Raw genomic sequence first — 23,641 nt, forward strand, 5'->3', positions numbered from 1 at the left:
TGTTGAAGTAGATAGCTGCTGTGGTTGACTACGTGTTGAAGTAGATAGCTGCTGTGGTTGACTACATGTTGAAGTAGATAGCTGCTGTGGTTGATTACGTGTTGAAGTAGATAGCTGCTGTGGTTGATTACGTGTTGAAGTAGATAGCTGCTGTGGTTGACTACATGTTGAAGTAGATAGCTGCTGTGGTTGACTACGTGTTGAAGTAGATAGCTGCTGTGGTTGACTACATGTTGAAGTAGATAGCTGCTGTGGTTGACTACGTGTTGAAGTAGATAGCTGCTGTGGTTGACTACGTGTTGAAGGGGCTTGCTGCTGTGGTTGACTATTTGTTGGAGGGGCTTGCTGCTGTGGTTGACTACGTGTTGAAGGGGCTTGCTGCTGTGGTTGACTACGTGTTGAAGTGGATAGCTGCTGTGGTTGACTACATGCTGAAGGGGATTGCTGCTGTGGTTGACTACGTGTTGAAGAGGCTTGCTGCTGTGGTTGACTACGTGTTGAAGGGGCTTGCTGCTGTGGTTGACTATGTGTTGAAATAGATAGCTGCTGTGGTTGACTACGTGTTGAAGTGGATAGCTGCTGTGGTTGACTAAGTGCTGAAGGGGCTTGCTGCTGTGGTTGACTACGTGTTGAAGGGGCTTGCTGCTATGGTTGACTACGTGTTGAAGGGGCTTGCTGCTGTGGTTGACTACGTGTTGAAGGGGTAGCTGCTGTGGTTGACTACGTGTTGAAGGGGCTTGCTGCTGTGGTTGACTACATGCTGAAGTGGATAGCTGCTGTGGTTGACTACGTGTTGGAGGGGCTTGCTGCTGTTGTTGACTACGTGTTGAAGTAGATAGCTGCTGTGGTTGACTACGTGTTGAAGTAGATAGCTGCTGTGGTTGACTACGTGTTGAAGTAGATAGCTGCTGTGGTTGACTACGTGTTGAAGGGGATTGCTGCTGTGGTTGACTACGTGTTGAAGTAGATAGCTGCTGTGGTTGACTACGTGTTGAAGGGGATTGCTGCTGTGGTTGACTACGTGTTGAAGTAGATAGCTGCTGTGGTTGACTACGTGTTGAAGTAGTTGGCTGCTGTGGTTGACTACGTGTTGAAGGGAATTGCTGCTGTGGTTGACTACGTGTTGAAGGGGCTTGCTGCTGTGGTTGACTACGTGTTGAAGTAGATAGCTGCTGTGGTTGACTACGTGTTGAAGGGGATTGCTGCTGTGGTTGACTACGTGTTGAAGTAGATAGCTGCTGTGGTTGACTACGTGTTGAAGGGGAATGCTGCTGTGGTTGACTACGTGTTGAAGGGGATTGCTGCTGTGGTTGACTACATGCTGAAGGGGCTTGCTGCTGTGGTTGACTACGTGCTGAAGGGGCTTGCTGCTGTGGTTGACTACGTGTTGAAGTAGATAGCTGCTGTGGTTGACTACGTGTTGAAGTAGATAGCTGCTGTGGTTGACTACGTGTTGAAGGGGTTGCTGCTGTGGTTGACTACGTGTTGAAGTAGATAGCTGCTGTGGTTGACTACGTGTTGAAGTAGATAGCTGCTGTGGTTGACTACATGTTGAAGTAGATAGCTGCTGTGGTTGATTACGTGTTGAAGTAGATAGCTGCTGTGGTTGACTACATGTTGAAGTAGATAGCTGCTGTGGTTGACTACGTGTTGAAGTAGATAGCTGCTGTGGTTGACTACGTGTTGAAGTAGATAGCTGCTGTGGTTGACTACGTGTTGAAGGGGCTTGCTGCTGTGGTTGACTATTTGTTGGAGGGGCTTGCTGCTGTGGTTGACTACGTGTTGAAGGGGCTTGCTGCTGTGGTTGACTACGTGTTGAAGTGGATAGCTGCTGTGGTTGACTACATGCTGAAGGGGATTGCTGCTGTGGTTGACTACGTGTTGAAGAGGCTTGCTGCTGTGGTTGACTACGTGTTGAAGGGGCTTGCTGCTGTGGTTGACTATGTGTTGAAATAGATAGCTGTTGTGGTTGACTACGTGTTGAAGTGGATAGCTGCTGTGGTTGACTAAGTGCTGAAGGGGCTTGCTGCTGTGGTTGACTACGTGTTGAAGGGGCTTGCTGCTGTGGTTGACTACGTGTTGAAGGGGCTTGCTGCTGTGGTTGACTACGTGTTGAAGGGGTAGCTGCTGTGGTTGACTACGTGTTGAAGGGGCTTGCTGCTGTGGTTGACTACATGCTGAAGTGGATAGCTGCTGTGGTTGACTACGTGTTGGAGGGGCTTGCTGCTGTTGTTGACTACGTGTTGAAGTAGATAGCTGCTGTGGTTGACTACGTGTTGAAGGGGCTTGCTGCTGTGGTTGACTACGTGTTGAAGGGGATTGCTGCTGTGGTTGACTATGTGTTGAAGTGGATTGCTGCTGTGGTTGACTATGTGTTGAAGTGGATAGCTGCTGTGGTTGACTACGTGTTGAAGTGGATAGCTGCTGTGGTTGACTACGTGTTGAAGGGGGCTTGCTGCTGTGGTTGACTACGTGTTGAAGGGGCTTGCTGCTGTGGTTGACTACATGCTGAAGGGGCTTGCTGCTGTGGTTGACTACGTGCTGAAGGGGCTTGCTGCTGTGGTTGACTACGTGTTGAAGGGGCTTGCTGCTGTGGTTGACTACATGCTGAAGGGGCTTGCTGCTGTGGTTGACTACGTGTTGAAGTAGATAGCTGCTGTGGTTGACTACGTGTTGAAGGGGCTTGCTGCTGTGGTTGACTACGTGTTGAAGTAGATAGCTGCTGTGGTTGACTACGTGCTGAAGGGGCTTGCTGCTGTGGTTGACTACATGTTTTACTTCTCTGCTTTAACATTGTGTTTGGGACTAAGACGGTGGTTTAAACCCATATTCCAGAAATGAATCAGAGGACCGTCATTGTGAACTAGGGATGAAAGCATTCCTCTGAACGAGGTGTGTTGGCTACTAGTGCCCCCCTCTGTCAGATAGTTAGAGGGCTGAGAAACAGAGTGATTAAACCATTAGACGTTTTAGACGTTAGATTTATTTGATAAATGTATCTCTCTGGTCTGAGTGACAACGTTGCTTTATTTTCAACACAGCTATGCATCGCTAATTCAACTTCCACAATGTTGGGAAGTGTGTGAACTCAGACATTTAAGCCCTGTGTAGGAGGAGTGTGTTTGCAGACACATGAGGTAATGTTTGGGAAGTATCAGTGAGTTTCCATCCACATCTTCTACCTCTGGCACCCCCAGTGTACAGCACTGTGAGAGGGCAGTCCAGTAGGACCTTCTCTCCTTTCCCCTGGTGTGTGTGTGTGTGTGTGTGTGTGTGTGTGTGTGTGTGTGTGTGTGTGTGTGTGTGTGTGTGAGGCCTGCAGGGACAGTAGGTTTCGTCATGTCCCTTCTCCCCTCTATTTGAGTGTTACCAACCTGCCTGGGTGCCTCAGGCCACACCGTCTGTCGGATAGTATTTCAGGTGTGTGTGTGCGCACGCTATGTGCCCCTGTGACATGTATTAAGGGTGTCTGGCCTAGGGGACAGGTGATAGAGATGAACTACTGTTACAAGGGTAAGGTACCTTTATGGGGGTGGTGTTAAACACGAGGTAGTCAAATGTATTACAGTGTTACGTTAAGGTGTGTTTAATTTACCACAGTAAAAATGCTTTAACAGAGTAGAGAGGGATTTGTTTTTGCAATCTTCCATTAATAGTTAACTATTTGCAATGGCCAATTTTATTCCATTGGGCATTTTAATTCAACAGCAAGTACAAAATGTGTCAAATGTCCGTCTGCTCCATGTTACAGTGGACTTTACGGTGTGATAACTTTAAAGGTCCACAGTGAAATGCTTCATTGTCAGTGTGTGGCATGGACATGTGAAACATTACATTTAGTATGTGATTGAACGTTTTCAATTGGATTTCAAAGCCTTGAAATGTGTTGCTGTAAAATGTTGGAAGACGTTACTGTAGGGCTGATGCTTCCACAGGAAATGATCTCATGCACACGCACACAGCTGACTATGCCTGGCTTGGACGTAACTGCATAGTGAGCCTGTATGCATACTCTCTCTTGCTCTCCATTTGTCTTTCTCCTTCCCTCCCTCTTTCGATCCCTCTCTCTCTCCTTCCCTCCCTCTTTCGATCCCCCTCTCTCCCCTTCCCTCCCTCTTTCGATCCCCCTCTCTCTCCATCCCTCCCTCTTTTGATCCTTCTCTCTGTCCTTCCCTCCCTCTTTTGATCCCTCTCTCTCTCCATCCATCCCTCTTTTGATCCTTCTCTCTCCATCCCTCCCTCTTTTGATCCCCCTCTCTTTCATCCCTCCCTCTTTTGATCCCCCTCTCTTTCCATCCCTCCCTCTTTTGATCCCCCTCTCTCTCCATCCCTCCCTCTTTTGATCCCCCTCTCTCTCATCCCTCCCTCTTTTGATCCCCCTCTCTTTCCATCCCTCCCTCTTTTGATCCCTCTCTCTCTCCATCCCTCCCTCTTTTGATCCCTCTCTCTCTCCATCCCTCCCTCTTTTGATCCCTCTCTCTCTCCATCCCTCCCTCTTTTGATCCCTCTTTCTCTCCATCCCTCCTTCTTTTGATCCCCCTCTCTTTCCATCCCTCCCTCTTTTGATCCCCCTCTCTCTCCATCCCTCCCTCTTTTGATCCCTCTCTCGCTCCTTCCCTCGCTCTTTTAATCCCACTCTCTCTCCATCCCTCCCTCTTTTGATCCCTCTCTCGCTCCTTCCCTCCCTCTTTTGATCCCCCTCTCTCTCCATCCCTCCCCCTCTCTCTCTCCATCCTTCTGGCTTCCAGCTGTATGACTTTTGTTCAAGTTTCTCTTGGCTGTCAACTGAAGGACTGAGCAGAACCAAGCCACAGTAAACACACAAACACACACACTGCCTCTCAGGTGGGGTAAAGCAGCCAGTGGTGACAGCCTCCCTAAGGACAGTATTACTGAGCGTGTCAAGGGAAGTATTTAGAAAACCACACACATGAAGTCTATGTGCAGTAGTACTAATCATAAGAACTGGCTTGTATTCTTTAGGCACCAAACGGAGGAAAACAGACTGAACCAATAAGAAACGCTCATTTTTGTTTTCCATTGTAAAACCTTTTGCTACGGTGTGCTCTAATGTATACGACCCTGGTTTATACCGTTGACCTCACTGTGTATCTGTGGAATGTCAACTGTTAGACCAACTAACTGGCACCATATTGTCGGGTGTTTGTTGCTGCTAATGCTCTGTTTGATGGATGAGGGAGGGAAACGTAAAGTGAAGGAACGAGGTGACTATTAGAAGGTGACTTAACACCAAAGACAGGACGACGGTAAACACCCCTCTGATGTCACTGACCCCTCTCGTTACTGTAGCGTGACCTTTCCCTGACCACAGGAAGCCATTTAAGTGTTTACTTATGTTTTGTTGGTTGAAGATGGGAGCCTCTCTATAGCATGAGTTGCTTAATCTGTTCTCTGAGGTTGTGTGATGGAAGCTAAGAATTGGGAGAATGGAGTGGGAATACTAGTTCTAGAACTGATAGGAGCCACATATAGACTATATTTCTACATGTACAGCTCTGCTATAGAACCTATATATATATATATATATATACGTATTTATTATCTAAATACATGGCTCTGGAACAATACTGTCTTTTTGAGAAAAAATAGCCAGGCAAGGAGTACCTTACTGCAAGTGAGGAAGTAGAGCCTTGATTACATGCTGATGGGCTCTGTGGATGACTGTAGCTAGTTAGCCCTGGACTGGACTGGTGAGGATCTTGGTTGGAAGGATAGCCCTCCACTGTGGATGACTGTAGCTAGTTAGCCCTGGACTGGACTGGTGAGGATCTTGGTTGGAAGGATAGCCCTCCACTGTGGATGACTGTAGCTAGTTAGCCCTGGACTGGACTGGTGAGGATCTTGGTTGGTAGGATAGCCCTCCACTGTGAGATGACTGTAGCTAGTTAACCCTGGACTGGACTGCTGAGGATCTTGGTTGGAAGGATAGCCCTCCACTGTGGATGACTGTAGCTAGTTAGCCCTGGACTGGACTGGTGAGGATCTTGGTTGGTAGGCTAGCCCTCCACTGTGAGATGACTGTAGCTAGTTAGCCCTGGACTGGACTGGTGAGGATCTTGGTTGGTAGGCTAGCCCTCCACTGTGAGATGACTGTAGCTAGTTAGTCCTGGACTGGACTGGTGAGGATCTTGGTTGTTAGGCTAGCCCTCCACTGTGGATGACTGTAACTAGTTAGTTCTGGACTGGTGAGGATCTTGGTTGGTAGGCTAGCCATCCACTGTGGATGACTGTAGCTTGTTAGCCCTGGACTGGACTGGTGAGGATCTTGGTTGGAAGGATAGCCCTCCACTGTGAGATGACTGTAGCTAGTTAGCCCTGGACTAGACTGGTGAGGATCTTGGTTGGAAGGATAGCCCTCCACTGTGGATGACTGTAGCTAGTTAGCCCTGAACTAGACTGGGGAGGATCTTGGTTGGTAGGATAGCCCTCCACTGTGGATGACTGTAGCTAGTTAGCCCTGGACTGGACTGGTGAGGATCTTGGTTGGTAGGCTAGCCCTCCACTGTGAGATGTGGTCATGCAGGGTGACACACAGCAAATAGACATTTAGAAAAAGAAAGAGAAATCATTAGTCTGACCGCAAGCTTGTAGTCTCTTGTTGTGTTGTGAGGCCTTTTCATTGTCAGAGGTCTGCTAGGGTAATGTGTGTCTGTGTGCACGCGCACACCACATACTGTATGTGTCCTGTGTGTTAGCCGAGTAGGAGGACATTCCTGTGGAGAGGAGAGAGGAATAAGACCAGGCAGTACTTCTGTCCTTTTCATTAATTTGGTCCACTCACATTCCTCTCTGGTCACATGATGGACATCCTGTAAGAGCAAAGGTCAAGCCATCGGGGCAAAAAGCCCTCAGGAGCCTTGTGAGTTCTAATGACACATTGATCAGACTCCCTTTTATGCTGCTGTGGAGAAACATTTTAGTTAGCTGGCCTGTATGTTCAAAATGAACCTTAAAGGGGTAGTTGAAACAATAACAAAACGATCGTCCTGCCTATGTTTCAGTAAAAAGCTGAGGGATGTGGCTGGAGAAATATAACCACTCTGAAATGCATCAAAAGAGATACGGATGCAGTGACTGACCATTCATGATATCAACGTTTGAACCAAGTTTTGAGGCTATACAGTGGACTAGCACAGGCTTACATGTTGGGTTCTGATAGGGTACGATCGTTCAAGAGTAAATGGGTGCATATCATAAAGTCAAGAAATATATGTAGCAACTGCAGATTGACCCTTTTAGCTAGGAAAGCTTTAGCTGCAGATCGAAGTTAGCCTCCAGGCTAATGTGAGTAGTACAGAATAGTACAATTGTTGCTTATCATGGGAATTAGCTTCAGGCTATGCTAACACCGCAAAGTCATTTTGATGAAGATTAGCTTGAGGCTAATGGGGTGACTTCTGTTCAGAATTAGTGATAGTTCTGGGTGACTCCGTATCTCCCCGAGGGGAGCAGTAGGGTCATGTGCTGACTGGGGGAGCGTTCTCTCAGGCTGCAGTCACAACCTCCTAAGATGGTGTTTATTTCCCTCTTTCCCACATAAAGAGCTATTGATGGCAAGGAGAAGGGATGGCTGAGGAGCTGGACTTGTGCATGTCACAAGGCACGGAAATGTCTTCAGTGATGAATAATTTACAGATGGGAAGTGTGTGTGTTGTTTATGACGGGTGTGTGTGTGCCGTTCCGCTCCGGCTTGAGAGAGAAGACAGGAATGAAAAGCTGTCTTTTATTCCTCTGGCCACACAAAATATTTTTCCATTTTTTTTGCTTTGTGTTTCTCAGAAGAGTAATAAAAGGGACTGAATAGAGACTCTGGTTGATACTAAATCCATGCATACAACACAAGATACTGCCATTACCTTTTACCCTCCCCACTGCCTCACCTCACATGTCAATATACTATCAGATACAGAGGTACCATACTCTGGAATTCATATCTTCACATTGTCAATTTACTATCAGATACAGAGGTACCATACTCTGGAATTCATATCTTCACATGTCAATATACTATCAGATACAGAGGTACCATACTCTGGAATTCATATCTTCACATGTCAATTTACTATCAGATACAGAGGTACCATACTCTGGAATTCATATCTTCACATGTCAATATATTATCAGATACAGAGGTACCATACTCTGGAATTCATATCTTCACAATGTCAATTTATTATCCCTCAATAACTTCAAGTGTAGACTAAGGGTCAGCCTGATGAACCAAACTACCCAGTAGTAGACTATGGGTCAGCCTGATGAACCAAACTACCCAGTAGTAGACTATGGGTCAGCCTGATGAACCAAACTACCCAGTAGTAGACTAGGGGTCAGCCTGATGAACCACAATACCCAGTAGTAGACTATGGGTCAGCCTGATGAACCAAACTACCCAGTAGTAGACTATGGGTCAGCCTGATGAACCAAACTACCCAGTAGTAGACTAGGGGTCAGCCTGATGAACCACAATACCCAGTAGTAGACTATGGGTCAGCCTGATGAACCAAACTACCCAGTAGTAGACTATGAGTCAGCCTGATGAACCAAACTACCCAGTAGTAGACTAAGGGTCAGCCTGATGAACCAAACTACCCAGTAGTAGACTATGGGTCAGCCTGATGAACCAAACTACCCAGTAGTAGACTAGGGGTCAGCCTGATGAACCACACTACCCAGTAGTAGACTAGGGGTCAGCCTGATGAACCACACTACTCAGTAGTAGACTAGGGGTCAGCCTGATGAACCAAACAGCCCAGTAGTAGACTAGGGGTCAGCCTGATGAACCACACTACCCAGTAGTAGACTAGGGGTCAGCTTGATGAACCAAACTACCCAGTAGTAGACTAGGGGTCAGCCTGATGAACCACACTACCCAGTAGTAGACTAGGGGTCAGCCTGATGAACCACACTACCCAGTAGTAGACTAGGGGTCAGCCTGATGAACCACACTACCCAGTAGTAGACTAGGGGTCAGTCAGCCTGATGAACCACACTACCCAGTGGTAGACTAAGGGTCAGCCGGATGAACCAAGCTACCCAGTAGTAGACTAAGGGTCAGCCGGATGAACCAAGCTACCCAGTAGTAGACTAGGGGTCAGCCTGATAAACCAAGCTACCCAGTAGTAGACTAGGGGTCAGCTTGATTAACCAAACTACCCAGTAGTAGACTAGGGTCAGCCTGATGAACCAAGCTACCCAGTAGTAGACTAGGGGTCAGCCTGATGAACCAAGCTACCCAGTAGTAGACTAGGGGTCAGCCTGATGAATCAAGCTACCCAGTAGTAGACTAGGGGTCAGCCTGATGAACCAAGCTACCCAGTAGTAGACTAGGGGTCAGCCTGATGAACCAAGCTACCCAGTAGTAGACTAGGGGTCAGCATGATGAACCAAGCTACCCAGTAGTAGACTAGGGGTCAGCATGATGAACCAAGCTACCCAGTAGTAGACTAGGGGTCAGCCTGATGAACCAAGCTACCCAGTAGTAGACTAGGGGTCAGCATGATGAACCAAGCTACCCAGTAGTAGACTAGGGGTCAGCCTGATGAACCAAGCTACCCAGTAGTAGACTAGGGGTCAGACTGATGAACCAAGCTACCCAGTAGTAGACTAGGGGTCAGCATGATGAACCAAGCTACCCAGTAGTAGACTAGGGGTCAGCCTGATGAACCAAGCTACCCAGTAGTAGACTAGGGGTCAGACTGATGAACCAAGCTACCCAGTAGTAGACTAGGGGTCAGACTGATGAACCAAGCTACCCAGTAGTAGACTAGGGGTCAGCCTGATGAACCAAGCTACCCAGTAGTAGACTATGGGTCAGCATGATGAACCAAGCTACCCAGTAGTAGACTAGGGGTCAGCCTGATGAACCAAGCTACCCAGTAGTAGACTAGGGGTCAGCCTGATGAACCACACTACCCAGTAGTAGACTAGGGGTCAGCCTGATGAACCACACTACCCAGTAGTAGACTAGGGGTCAGTCAGCCTGATGAACCACACTACCCAGTGGTAGACTAAGGGTCAGCCGGATGAACCAAGCTACCCAGTAGTAGACTGAGGGTCAGCCGGATGAACCAAGCTACCCAGTAGTAGACTAGGGGTCAGCCTGATAAACCAAGCTACCCAGTAGTAGACTATGGGTCAGCCTGATGAACCAAACTACCCAGTAGTAGACTAGGGGTCAGCCTGATGAACCAAGCTACCCAGTAGTAGACTAGGGGTCAGCCTGATGAACCAAGCTACCCAGTAGTAGACTAGGGGTCAGCATGATGAACCAAGCTACCCAGTAGTAGACTAGGGGTCAGCCTGATGAACCAAGCTACCCAGTAGTAGACTATGGGTCAGCCTGATGAACCAAACTACCCAGTAGTAGACTAGGGGTCAGCCTGATGAACCAAGCTACCCAGTAGTAGACTAGGGGTCAGCATGATGAACCAAGCTACCCAGTAGTAGACTAGGCGTCAGCATGATGAACCAAGATACCCAGTAGTAGACTAGGGGTCAGCATGATGAACCAAACTACCCAGTAGTAGACTAGGGGTCAGCATGATGAACCAAGCTACCCAGTAGTAGACTAGGGGTCAGCCTGATGAACCAAGCTACCCAGTAGTAGACTAGGGGTCAGCCTGATGAACCAAACTACCCAGTAGTAGACTAGGGGTCAGCCTGATGAACCAAGCTACCCAGTAGTAGACTAGGGGTCAGCCTGATGAACCAAGCTACCCAGTAGTAGACTAGGGGTCAGCATGATGAACCAAGCTACCCAGTAGTAGACTAGGGGTCAGCCTGATGAACCAAGCTACCCAGTAGTAGACTAGGGGTCAGCCTGATGAACCAAGCTACCCAGTAGTAGACTAGGGGTCAGCCTGATGAACCAAACTACCCAGTAGTAGACTAGGGGTCAGCCTGATGAACCAAGCTACCCAGTAGTAGACTAGGGGTCAGCTTGATTAACCAAACTACCCAGTAGTAGACTAGGGGTCAGCCTGATGAACCAAGCTACCCAGTAGTAGACTAGGGGTCAGACTGATGAACCAAGCTACCCAGTAGTAGACTAGGGGTCAGACTGATGAACCAAGCTACCCAGTAGTAGACTAGGGGTCAGCCTGATGAACCAAGCTACCCAGTAGTAGACTATGGGTCAGCATGATGAACCAAGCTACCCAGTAGTAGACTAGGGGTCAGCCTGATGAACCAAGCTACCCAGTAGTAGACTAGGGGTCAGCCTGATGAACCACACTACCCAGTAGTAGACTAGGGGTCAGCCTGATGAACCACACTACCCAGTAGTAGACTAGGGGTCAGTCAGCCTGATGAACCACACTACCCAGTGGTAGACTAAGGGTCAGCCGGATGAACCAAGCTACCCAGTAGTAGACTGAGGGTCAGCCGGATGAACCAAGCTACCCAGTAGTAGACTAGGGGTCAGCCTGATAAACCAAGCTACCCAGTAGTAGACTAGGGGTCAGCATGATGAACCAAGCTACCCAGTAGTAGACTAGGGGTCAGCCTGATGAACCAAGCTACCCAGTAGTAGACTATGGGTCAGCCTGATGAACCAAACTACCCAGTAGTAGACTAGGGGTCAGCCTGATGAACCAAGCTACCCAGTAGTAGACTAGGGGTCAGCATGATGAACCAAGCTACCCAGTAGTAGACTAGGGGTCAGCATGATGAACCAAGCTACCCAGTAGTAGACTAGGGGTCAGCATGATGAACCAAACTACCCAGTAGTAGACTAGGGGTCAGCATGATGAACCAAGCTACCCAGTAGTAGACTAGGGGTCAGCCTGATGAACCAAGCTACCCAGTAGTAGACTAGGGGTCAGCCTGATGAACCAAACTACCCAGTAGTAGACTAGGGGTCAGCCTGATGAACCAAGCTACCCAGTAGTAGACTAGGGGTCAGCCTGATGAACCAAGCTACCCAGTAGTAGACTAGGGGTCAGCATGATGAACCAAGCTACCCAGTAGTAGACTAGGGGTCAGCCTGATGAACCAAGCTACCCAGTAGTAGACTAGGGGTCAGCCTGATGAACCAAGCTACCCAGTAGTAGACTAGGGGTCAGCCTGATGAACCAAACTACCCAGTAGTAGACTAGGGGTCAGCCTGATGAACCAAGCTACCCAGTAGTAGACTAGGGGTCAGCATGATGAACCAAGCTACCCAGTAGTAGACTAGGTTTCAGCATGATAAACCAAGCTACCCAGTAGTAGACTAGGGGTCAGCCTGATGAAGCAAACAGCCCAGTAATCCCCTCCATGTAGCCTAACTCACACACGTATGTACACACATAAACAAAGTATACTAATGAAGAAAAAACATGTTTTGGTGCTGGTTTTCATATAAGCCCTTTTGGGCTTCCAACCTTACCTGCACCATGTTTTTACCAGTTTCTTTTAGTAGTACGGTTTATGTATTTCACTTGTTTTCTTTGGTGCAAATAAATGAAACCTAAAACACTACCAGAAAAATAATAGACACTTCTACAGATAGCATCGCCACAGACAAAGACAACTGGTAGAGAAGAAAATAACACTTTAGACTGTTGATACACCCCCCACATACAGTACCTGTTGGTTTCTCCAGTGACATTAACACCTCAACAAAACAGCATCCCATTGGTGCAGCTCTAACAACAACCAGTAGGAGATGCTGTTACCCAGGTGGTTCTCTCCCAGACTCAGGTAACTAGGGAGGTATTCCACACAGGTCTTTATCTCTTCCAGACTCAGGTAAATAGGTAGGTATTCCACACAGGTCTTTATCTCTTCCAGACTCAGGTAAATAGGTAGGTATTCCACACAGGTATTTATCTCTTCCAGACTCAGGTAAATAGGTAGGTATTCCACACAGGTCTTTATCTCTTCCAGATTCAGGTAAATAGGTAGGTATTCCACACAGGTCTTTATCTCTTCCAGACTCAGGTAAATAGGTAGGTATTCCACACAGGTCTTTATCTCTTCCAGATTCAGGTAAATAGGTAGGTATTCCACACAGGTCTTTATCTCTTCCAGATTCAGGTAACTAGGTAGGTATTTTCCACAGGTGGTTATCTCTTCCAGATTCAGGTAAATAGGTAGGTATTCCACACAGGTCTTTATCTCTTCCAGACTCAGGTAAATAGGTAGGTATTCCACACAGGTCTTTATCTCTTCCAGATTCAGGTAAATAGGTAGGTATTCCGCACAGGTCTTTATCTCTTCCAGACTCAGGTAACTAGGTAGGTATTTTCCACAGGTGGTTATCTCTCCCACACTCGGGTAACCAGGCAGGTATTCCCCACTGTCTGTAAGAGATTCCATTACACTTCTTATACATGACTTGACAAAGGCGTATATGTCCTGTCCTGTTAGATTTATGTCAACAGCTTTGTTTCACTAGGGACGTCCTGATCGTATCGCAGCGTAGCCCTGTTGTCTTGATGTTGTCATAGAAATAAGATGGCTCACAATATTGCCATCCCACTGTATAGATATCTCAGTGTAGGACATCCCCTGTCCACTCCATCTGCTTTGTCAGTAAACATGTGGTCAGATTGTGGATCAGTTATACCACTGTGCTGGCCTTTTTTTTACAGAATAAATGACTGGGAGGTAATAGATATGGAGTGTGTGACTCTTTGTTTTTATAGCTTCCAGTTTATTCTCAGTTAGTCAGCACCTCTACACTAAATCATTTTCTATGGGTGTGTGCCAGCTCATTCTTTTTATTAGACTGTGCTGGCTATGTATATACAGTACAGTACATACTTCATCTATGTATATACAGTACATAATCTATGTACATACAGTACATACTTCATCTATGTACATACAGTACATAATCTATGTACATACAGTACATACTTCATCTATGTACATTCGGTACATACTTCATCTATGTACATACAGTACATACTTCATCTATGTTGGTAATAGAAATACAGGAGCAAACAGACAAGGTGTGGGGATTTCTATTACAATTTATTATTATATAATAATAATACTTTTTTGGTACTGTTTAACCCTTTTTCTTCGCAATTTCTTGATATCCAATTGGTTGTTAGTCTTGTCCCATTGTTGCAACTACCGTACAGACTCGGAAGATGCGGAGGTCGAGAGTAGAGGTCGACCAATTCTGATTTTTCAGCGCCGATACCAAAAAAGACGATACCGATTAATCAGTGTGTTTTTTTTATTGTGTTTATATATATATATATATATATATATATATATATATTTGTAATAATGACAATTACAGCAATACTGAATGAACACTTTTTGTTTTAACTTAATATAATACAAAAATACAAAACATTTAGTCTCAAATAAATAATGAAACATGTTCAATTTGGTTTAAATAATGCAAAAAAGCAGTGTTGGAGAAGAAAGTAAAAGTGCAATATGTGCCATGTAAAAAGCTAACGTTTAAGTTCCTTGCTCAGAACATGAGAACATTTGAAAGCTGGTGGTTCCTTTTAACATGAGACTTCAATATTCCCAGGTAAGAAGTTTTCGGTTGTAGTTATTTTAGGAATTATAGGACTTTCTTTCTATATCATTTGTATTTCATATTCCTTTGACTATTGGATGTTCTTATAGGCACTATAGTATTGCCAGCCTAATCTCGGGAGTTGATAGGCTTGAAGTCATAAACAGCGCTGTGCCTCAAGCATTGCTAAGAGCTGCTGGCAAACGCAGTAAAGTTTGAATGAATGCTTACGAGCCTGCTGCTGCCTACCACCGCTCAGTCAGACTGCTCTATCAAATATCAAATCATAGACTTAATTATCATATAATATACACAGAAATACGAGCCTTAGGTCATTAATATGGTCAAATCCGGAAACTCATTTTGAAAACAAAATGTTTATTATTTCAGTGAAATACGCGACCGTTCCATATTTTATCTAACGGGTGGCATCCCTAAGTCTAAATATTGCTGTTACATTGCACACCCGTCAATGTTATGTCATAATTATGTATGTTAGGAAGAAATGGTCTTCACACAGTTTGCAACGAGCCAGGCGGCCCAAACTGCTGCATATAGCCTGACTCTGCATGCACTGAACTCAAGAGAAGTGACACAATTTCCCAAGTTAATATTGCCTGCTAACATGAACTTCTTTTAACTAAATATACAGGTTTAAAAATATATATATACTTGTGTATTGATTTTAAGAAAGGCATTGATGTTTATGGTTAGGTACATTGGTGCAACGATGGTGATATTTTTTGCGAATCCGTTTTTGTTAAATCACCACCCGTTTGGCCATGTAGTCTGTGATTCATTGATAAATTAACAGAAACCACGTTGATTAAATGCAACGCTGAACAAGCTAGTTAAACTAGTAATATCATCAACCATGTGTAGTTAACTAGTAATTATGTGAAGATTGATTGTTTTTTTATAAGATAAGTTTAATGTTAGCTAGCAACTTACCTTGGCTCCTTGCTGCACTCACGTAACAAGTGGTCAGCCTGCCACGCAGTCTCCTCGTGGATTGCAATGTAATCGGCCATAATCGGTGTCCAAAAATGCTGATTACCGATTGTTATGAAAACTTGAGCGAGATGGGACAAGGACATCCCAGCTGGCAAACCCTCACCTAACCCGGACGACGCTGGTCCTATTGTGTACCGCCTCATGGGTCTCCCGGTCATGGCCAGCTGCAACACAGCCCGGGATCGAACCCGGATCTGTAGAGACGCCTCTAGAACTGCGTTGCAGTGCCTCAGACCCCTGCGCCACTCGGGAGACCCAGTATTTTGTTTCTTGTTTCGTTTCTTGTCCCCAGCATCTGTGAGTTTGTTCTTTACTTCCACTACTTTGGTAATGTATACATACTTGACTAAAGGTGTGGGACCAGCAGCAAGATGGTTTGGGACCAGCAGCAAGCCTGAGCCAGGCAGTAGTGTTTTTATGCAGAGGGAAAGTCAGTGAGGTAAGGTCTGGAGTAACTAGAACAGACCTTCCCGTTGACGTTAATGTCATTCTAGTTCAGTGGTCTGCTTTACGTAACTCCACTCTATGGATGATTCACTGTAGTGCTCTGCTGGGTTTATATCAGCATGTTAGAGGAAGTACTTCCTCCTTTCCCAGAGCTCTGCGCCCATATGACACCCCTATACACGCACACACACACGATTTCCTGTCTTTTCTTGTCTTTTCTGACAGGAGGGCCCAGAAGGATATACTGCTGAGGTAAAATAAGTGTTTTAGTTCAAAATGAACCCCAGGAAGCTTTGTATTTCTGGTGATTAATTCAACTCCCACATCTTTCACATTGACGACAATAGAGGGCATTGGCTGATTCTGTTCCCACTGTACACTAAACATTATACTTTCTAACGTAGGCCTAGTGTTTTCTAGAAACTCTCCAACCTTTTTCATTATCATCTAAAACTCAAAACTGATGCTAGATCAGCACTTATACTCAGACACTTACGGGCCCAACTACATTGGAACTTGACTTCTCTCTTCGAAAGGGATTGTTAGTGTTAAAGAATGTAGTGAAGGTGTAGAATGACTACAATGCAGACAGGACTCGACAGAACTGCTTTTCCCACTAAAATTTGCGTGAGCCAGCCTTCACATGCCCTTATTTTGGGTTTCCCCGTATACTGTATGGGAACAATAGTGGTCCTGTTTGGTCTCTCGGTCTTCTCCTTTCTCTCCTTCTCTCTCCGTCCTCCTGAGGCGGCCCACTGAATACTCAGCCTTCAGTCTGGAAACCTGTGGGACACAAGTTGGCTATTCACGTCGGTCCTTTTCTCCTCTCAATCTCTCTCCACAAACACACACACTCCTGTACACACACACACACACCTCAATCAGGCTATTCACTTTGTGCTTTCTCACACTCCTCTCCTCTCTGTCTGTACATCCCACCTACACAGACTGGAGAAATGGTCTGGAACTGGTTTCCTACTCCTATGATGTGGCCCTGTTCCTCTATCTGCTCTCTGTGCATTTCAGATGTGTATGATTGCGGAACATTTGCTTGAAATTCAGTCACCGGTAATAAGATGCATGTAATCTGATATTTAGCTGAACATTTCTGATTGGAACCATAGTTGAACAAACCAAATGTGATTTGTAACATTGAAAAGGCCATGTTTCTTCAATCTATACATTGTGTTTCTATGGTCTGAAAGCCCCACTGCTGCACACGCACGGGGAGGTCAGCCAAGCAGCTCTCCACTGTCCCTGCCAAGACCTGTCTCCATCTAGCCCAGTAACATCAGCCCACAGGGCCCCTGCTATTGGGTTTCTGGCACTGCGTCTCCGTCAAACGAAGATCTTTCATCTTGGAAAGCCCATGTTCTCCGCAGGGCAGCCACTCAAATGGAGTCGATACTAAAGGCACGAGCCAAGTTGTGCCGATCAAACAAATTATGGTTGTCTTTAGCTCTGGCATCACTCTGTGTTCACAGTCAGTTTGGAGTCAAAGTTGTTTAGGAGAGACTGTTGGACTTATTTTGTGATGCAGTTTTTGCCAATGAGAAAAACACGTGTCGTTCAATGTCTGATCATACAATAAGATGATGTCCCTCTACTATGTCCTTCAGTTGGGCCTCTCTGCTGACATATCTGCTTTCAGACAGGATACAGCTAGCCTGGTCCCAGATCAGCTTGTGCTGTCTTGCCAACTATGGCCTTTGAAGTAGACGAGACTGCACAAACAGATCTTGGACCAGGTTTGGTTAGGATATAGCTGGTTTGATATTTAGTGACTGTGACTTCAGTAGGCTTGGCTGGGGTGAATTAGGGACTGGTGAATCTCTGGGGAGGTCGGAGGAGGAATGGTGGTGGGGGGTGGAAGAGCAGTGCATTAGCCTTGTTCCCACTGCAGAAATACAGTGTGTTATCAATGTTGAGGGTGTAGTAATGTACAGAATAAAGCCAATCCTTCCACAGTCCTCTGGGCCCCAGGGACCCCTGCTAGATGCTCAGCTATGAAGAGATGACAGAGATGACAGAGAGGGGAGAGATGGAGGGAGAGAACAGAGGAATGAAAAAGAGACAAGCCTAGAAAGAGGGGCCAAGTTTTGAGTGGAAAGCTAGACTTCGAGAAGTGAGGGGAGGGTTGTACAGTACAACATTTTGTCTTTAAGATTCAGTCTTCTCAGAACTTTACAGCAGGACAACACGGAGCAGCTCCTGGCAAACAAGACCAGGACACACTGAGTTTTGTAAGTACTCCTGTGTGTGTGTGTGTGTGTGGGTTTGTGCGTGCTTGTGCGTGCGACTCTGCCTAGCAAATGGTCTTCATTAGAGCCAAGTCAAAACTCTTCCTGTAATTCTGATGGCATGTTACCATGTTTACCTAAAGTAAGGCCTCTCGGCTGACAGGGAGGGAAGAACTCTCTTGCTCCAGTACACTCTCTCCCTCTTGCTCCAGTACTCTCTCTCCCTCTTGCTCCAGTACTCTCTCTCCCTCTTGCTCCAGTACTCTCTCTCCCTCTTGCTCCAGTACTCTCTCTCCCTCTTGCTCCAGTACTCTCTCGCTCCACAGCGTTTTTGTTATCCTGTAAAAGTTGTATAGTGCTCTCTCTCCCTCTCTTTGACTTGTCCTGTCTAATGGATAGTGATGAGAGTTACTGTTGTGTTGGAGGGACCCAGGCGGCTCTGGTTACGGAGGAATCTTCAATCTGCACATGCTCAGTCTACACTACCCTGGTACTGACCGGATCAATCTGGCACAGCGCTTAGCAACACAGCTGGGAAAGCTTCAGCGAATAGGTGGCTCTAAAACTCTCAGAAAAGACAGCGACTCTGTGATGAAGTCAAACTTGTGCTCTGAAAACCACAGAACTCTCTGACGGTTTATCTACTTAGTGGTCCCCTCTTTAAACATAGTTTTTCTGCATTTACTGATTTTACACACACACACACACACACACACACACACACACAATACAGGGCTTTGAAATAGGGCGCCTGAGTTAGAGAATTCAGGGCTTCTTATAAACATTGTAAAACGGACTAAATACACCCAGGATTTATTTTTACTCCCAGTTGATGTTGATACGTGATCGCACCTCTGACCCCGAGCAGGAAGTGGGGAGCTGGCTGGGTGTGTGTTGAGGGAGTATTAGGCTAGAGTAAGGCATTGTGTAAATCTGCCTCCCTAATGGCACCTTATTTCCTATGTAGTGCACTACTTTTGACCAGAGCCCTATGGGAATTGGGTGCCATTTGGCATACTGTCTAATTGTTAAGTGGATGTGGCTTCTTCAGGGCTGGTGTGTGAGGGTTGCACATATACTGGGACCTGTCATGAATCTACAACCATGGCATTTTGGGGGGAGATTCTGGTAATCTGTCCAAGGTTACTTTTTCCAGTTGCTCACTTTCTCCTCCTGTTCAGAGAAAACATTGAGCTTCTTACATAAATTACCCAAAGACTTTTCACAAAGTACAGACTCAATAATTTCCCTCGACCAGCAAGGTTTGTGACGAATGAAACCAAATAAAGCCATCCATCCAGAAACAGTAGTTGCTGTAAAAACGAATGAGGTAAATGTGAAAACGTGATCCCTTTCATCCCCAAAAAACTCAGGTGATGGATTGCAGGTGTGCGTGTGTGTTAGACATGTGGTGCTTTAGCCCCTGGTAGGTATATAATTTCACTTCCTGTGTGGCCAGAAACACAGCTGTTTCCTTCGCTCTTTAATCACAGACAACCAGTTGTATCAAAGAACCTACTGAGACATACCTCTCCCTGGAGCAGTATGTTCGCCACTGCAGTAGAAACTAGAACCTACTGAGACATACCTCTCCCTGGAGCAGTATGTACACCACCGCAGTAGAAACTAGAACCTACTGAGACATACCTCTCCCTGGAGCAGTATGTACACCACTGCAGTAGAAACTAGAACCTACTGAGACATACCTCTCCCTGGAGCAGTATGTACACCACTGCAGTAGAAACTAGAACCTACTGAGACATACCTCTCCCTGGTGCAGTATGTACACCACTGCAGTAGAAACTAGAACCTACTGAGACATACCTCTCCCTGGAGCAGTATGTTCACCACTGCAATAGAAACTAGAACCTACTGAGACATACCTCTCCCTGGAGCAGTATGTACACCACTGCAGTAGAAACTAGAACCTACTGAGACATACCTCTCCCTGGAGCAGTATGTTCACCACTGCAGTAGAAACTAGAACCTACTGAGACATACCTCTCCCTGGTGCAGTATGTACACCACTGCAGTAGAAACTAGAACCTACTGAGACATACCTCTCCCTGGAGCAGTATGTACACCACTGCAGTAGAAACTAGAACCTACTGAGACATACCTCTCCCTGGAGCAGTATGTACACCACCGCAGTAGAAACTAGAACCTACTGAGACATACCTCTCCCTGGAGCAGTATGTACACCACTGCAGTAGAAACTAGAACCTACTGAGACATACCTCTCCCTGGAGCAGTATGTACACCACTGCAGTAGAAACTAGAACCTACTGAGACATACCTCTCCCTGGAGCAGTATGTACACCACTGCAGTAGAAACTAGAACCTACTGAGACATACCTCTCCCTGGAGCAGTATGTTCACCACTGCAGTAGAAACTAGAACCTACTGAGACATACCTCTCCCTGGAGCAGTATGTACACCACTGCAGTAGAAACTGGAACCTACTGAGACATACCTCTCCCTGGAGCAGTATGTACACCACTGCAGTAGAAACTAGAACCTACTGAGACATACCTCTCCCTGGAGCAGTATGTACACCACTGCAGTAGAAACTAGAACCTACTGAGACATACCTCTCCCTGGAGCAGTATGTACACCACTGCAGTAGAAACTAGAACCTACTGAGACATACCTCTCCCTGGAGCAGTATGTACACCACTGCAGTAGAAACTAGAACCTACTGAGACATACCTCTCCCTGGTGCAGTATGTACACCACTGCAGTAGAAACTAGAACCTACTGAGACATACCTCTCCCTGGAGCAGTATGTACACCACCGCAGTAGAAACTAGAACCTACTGAGACATACCTCTCCCTGGAGCAGTATGTACACCACTGCAGTAGAAACTAGAACCTACTGAGACATACCTCTCCCTGGAGCAGTATGTTCACCACTGCAGTAGAAACTAGAACCTACTGAGACATACCTCTCCCTGGAGCAGTATGTACACCACTGCAGTATAAACTAGAACCTACTGAGACATACCTCTCCCTGGAACAGTATGTACACCACTGCAGTAGAAACTAGAACCTACTGAGACATACCTCTCCCTGGAGCAGTATGTTCACCACTGCAGTAGAAACTAGAACCTACTGAGACATACCTCTCCCTGGAGCAGTATGTACACCACTGCAGTAGAAACTGGAACCTACTGAGACATACCTCTCCCTGGAGCAGTATGTACACCACTGCAGTAGAAACTAGAACCTACTGAGACATACCTCTCCCTGGAGCAGTATGTACACCACTGCAGTAGAAACTAGAACCTACTGAGACATACCTCTCCCTGGAGCAGTATGTACACCACTGCAGTAGAAACTAGAACCTACTGAGACATACCTCTCCCTGGAGCAGTATGTACACCACTGCAGTAGAAACTAGAACCTACTGAGACATACCTCTCCCTGGTGCAGTATGTACACCACTGCAGTAGAAACTAGAACCTACTGAGACATACCTCTCCCTGGAGCAGTATGTACACCACCGCAGTAGAAACTAGAACCTACTGAGACATACCTCTCCCTGGAGCAGTATGTACACCACTGCAGTAGAAACTAGAACCTACTGAGACATACCTCTCCCTGGAGCAGTATGTTCACCACTGCAGTAGAAACTAGAACCTACTGAGACATACCTCTCCCTGGAGCAGTATGTACACCACTGCAGTATAAACTAGAACCTACTGAGACATACCTCTCCCTGGAACAGTATGTACACCACTGCAGTAGAAACTAGAACCTACTGAGACATACCTCTCCCTGGAGCAGTATGTACACCACTGCAGTAGAAACTAGAACCTACTGAGACATACCTCTCCCTGGAGCAGTATGTACACCACTGCAGTAGAAACTAGAACCTACTGAGACATACCTCTCCCTGGAGCAGTATGTACACCACTGCAGTAGAAACTAGAACCTACTGAGACATACCTCTCCCTGGAGCAGTATGTACACCACTGCAGTACAAACTAGAACCTACTGAGACATACCTCTCCCTGGAGCAGTATGTACACCACTGCAGTAGAAACTAGAACCTACTGAGACATACCTCTCCCTGGAGCAGTATGTACACCACTGCAGTAGAAACTAGAACCTACTGAGACATACCTCTCCCTGGTGCAGTATGTACACCACTGCAGTAGAAACTAGAACCTACTGAGACATACCTCTCCCTGGAGCATTATGTACACCACCGCAGTAGAAACTAGAACCTACTGAGACATACCTCTCCCTGGAGCAGTATGTACACCACCGCAGTAGAAACTAGAACCTACTGAGACATACCTCTCCCTGGAGCAGTATGTTCACCACTGCAGTAGAAACTAGAACCTACTGAGACATACCTCTCCCTGGAGCAGTATGTACACCACTGCAGTATAAACTAGAACCTACTGAGACATACCTCTCCCTGGAACAGTATGTACACCACTGCAGTAGAAACTAGAACCTACTGAGACATACCTCTCCCTGGAGCAGTATGTACACCACTGCAGTAGAAACTAGAACCTACTGAGACATACCTCTCCCTGGAGCAGTATGTACACCACTGCAGTAGAAACTAGAACCTACTGAGACATACCTCTCCCTGGAGCAGTATGTACACCACTGCAGTAGAAACTAGAACCTACTGAGACATACCTCTCCCTGGAGCAGTATGTACACCACTGCAGTATAAACTAGAACCTACTGAGACATACCTCTCCCTGGAACAGTATGTACACCACCGCAGTAGAAACTAGAAACTACTGAGACATACCTCTCCCTGGAGCAGTATGTACACCACTGCAGTAGAAACTAGAACCTACTGAGACATACCTCTCCCTGGTGCAGTATGTACACCACTGCAGTAGAAACTGGAACCTACTGAGACATACCTCTCCCTGGAGCAGTATGTTCACCACTGCAGTAGAAACTAGAACCTACTGAGACATACCTCTCCCTGGAGCAGTATGTTCACCACTGCAGTAGAAACTAGAACCTACTGAGACATACCTCTCCCTGGAGCAGTATGTACACCACTGCAGTAGAAACTAGAACCTACTGAGACATACCTCTCCCTGGAGCAGTATGTACACCACTGCAGTAGAAACTAGAACCTACTGAGACATACCTCTCCCTGGAGCAGTATGTTCACCACTGCAGTAGAAACTAGAACCTACTGAGACATACCTCTCCCTGGTGCAGTATGTACACCACTGCAGTAGAAACTAGAACCTACTGAGACATACCTCTCCCTGGAGCAGTATGTACACCACTGCAGTAGAAACTAGAACCTACTGAGACATACCTCTCCCTGGAGCAGTATGTACACCACTGCAGTAGAAACTGGAACCTACTGAGACATACCTCTCCCTGGAGCAGTATGTACACCACTGCAGTAGAAACTGGAACCTACTGAGACATACCTCTCCCTGGAGCAGTATGTTCACCACTG

The 23,641-nt window shown here is 46.3% G+C and overlaps 1 protein-coding gene across 8 annotated transcripts in view; it reads left to right on the top strand.

Moving 5' to 3' along the window:
• Positions 1-23,641, top strand: part of LOC110516540 (septin-9) — a 153,462-nt gene that overhangs the window by 82,714 nt on the left and 47,107 nt on the right. Inside the window, exon 1 of one of the 8 annotated variants that reach the window (XM_036941646.2) lies at positions 17,972-18,192. The exons of the other annotated variants lie outside the window; for them this stretch is intronic. The gene's annotated coding sequence lies outside the window, so the exon portion shown is untranslated. Of the gene's footprint in view, positions 1-17,971; positions 18,193-23,641 lie in introns of those variants that run through there. 8 annotated transcript variants of the gene reach the window in all.

This window comes from Oncorhynchus mykiss, chromosome 13, assembly GCF_057628025.1.
Source record: "Oncorhynchus mykiss isolate SJ-2025 chromosome 13, ASM5762802v1, whole genome shotgun sequence".
Classification (NCBI taxonomy): Eukaryota; Metazoa; Chordata; class Actinopteri; order Salmoniformes; family Salmonidae; genus Oncorhynchus; species Oncorhynchus mykiss.